Here is a 1,529-nt window from a genome sequence, read left to right as displayed (position 1 = left end):
GCTCCTGTGACTACTGCTCTACAAGGCCATTAGTCTCACAGGGCAGTTGTCTCAGTTCTCAAATAACTGGATGTGGTTGAAACTTAACTGCCAGCACTGAAGCGTGCCTCACCCCTAAAGATTGGGAGTACCTTCAGTGGTGGCAGCAATGAATGATTGGAGAGGGATGTTGGTATGTGGTCCTGAAGGCCCTGGCTCTGCCACCTGAGCAAGCCCCTTGTCCCTCTGAAAATTTCCTCCAACACATGAAGTGAGATTTTCAGCACCAGCAGGGAGCAGGCTTAGTGTTGGGTGCCTGCCCAACTGCAGCTCGCCTGGTGTTCTGAGCAAAGTGAAGGTGGGTCAGCACTGCTGGGGTGTCTGTAAGCCAGGGACGTGGCTTATCCCTGTGAGGGTAAGGACTGTAAGGTTCCCTGGACAGGAAATAAATAAACCACCGTTCACAGGGAGCTGTGTGAAGGATGCAAATTCTGCTATCACCGAGGAGACAACAAAGACCTGAGCCAGTCCTATGTCCACAGAGCCTGTTAGATGACCCTGAAGGGTGTCCAGGAATGGTTTTTCTGTTAGTTTTCCTGGTGATTTTCCCAGAGGCCCAGTATCCTCTGTGCCCAATGGAGTCTTGAGGTTCAGAGGATGTGCTGGGAATGAAACTGCTTTAGACTGCCTTTCAGATTCTCAATGATATCAGCTTATTCCCACTGAAGGGCCTTTGCACAAACTGCTCCCTGGGTCTTCATGAATTGAGACTTCTTATGCTCCCTCCAGCCTCTGTGGAAACATGACCTTCCATCCTGACTACGCTGCCTACCTCCCCTTTACCCTCACTGCTCCTCTTCACTTCCTCCAGGAAGTGAATCTCCAGTTTTATATCCATGGAGTCTTTTTTGTTTACTGCAGATCCCACCACTCAAATGGGAGCCAGCAGGGTTCAAGATGGTACCTGTGCTATTCACCAGGGGCCCCCGTCCTGAGAACAGAGCCTAGCACATAAGTGCTCAATAAAATACCTGGTGAATGAATCTAATAATCAGAACACTCAGCACTCTAAGTCTCACTGTGCTCGAAGGCTTAAATGAGTGAATTGCTAAAGTGTTTAGAAAGTTCAGTCTCATGTTCATTAAGTGAGCTGGTGCTGACCACATGTAGCACACAAGGCCTGACCTAGAAGAAACTTCCACAACTGGAAACTACTATTATTGAGTTGTCATTATTGTTTTTTCTGGGTAGATAGAGTAGGCACTCTGTAAAGCTGTGAACTACCAAGCAGATATAGCCCTGGAATGGTCACAGAGACAGAGGATGCAACTGCCACCAGAAGTATCCAGGTGGTCTGATGTGGTGAGAAAAGCAAGGCTTAGAGAGATAAACTGCCCCAAGGACACCCCAGCACTCTGAGGTCACCTAGCACAGGAGCTTTGGTCTTTATTCTCCTGTCATGACCATGTGTCCCTGAGTAGATTTCTTTGATTGTGGATCTTGGTACATTTGCATAAATGGTATGGGGCCTCCAGCAGTGTTGGAGAGGT

Source organism: Sciurus carolinensis, unplaced genomic scaffold (genome assembly GCF_902686445.1).
Source record: "Sciurus carolinensis unplaced genomic scaffold, mSciCar1.2, whole genome shotgun sequence".
Lineage (NCBI taxonomy): Eukaryota > Metazoa > Chordata > Mammalia > Rodentia > Sciuridae > Sciurus > Sciurus carolinensis.
This window is presented reverse-complemented; position numbering follows the sequence as displayed.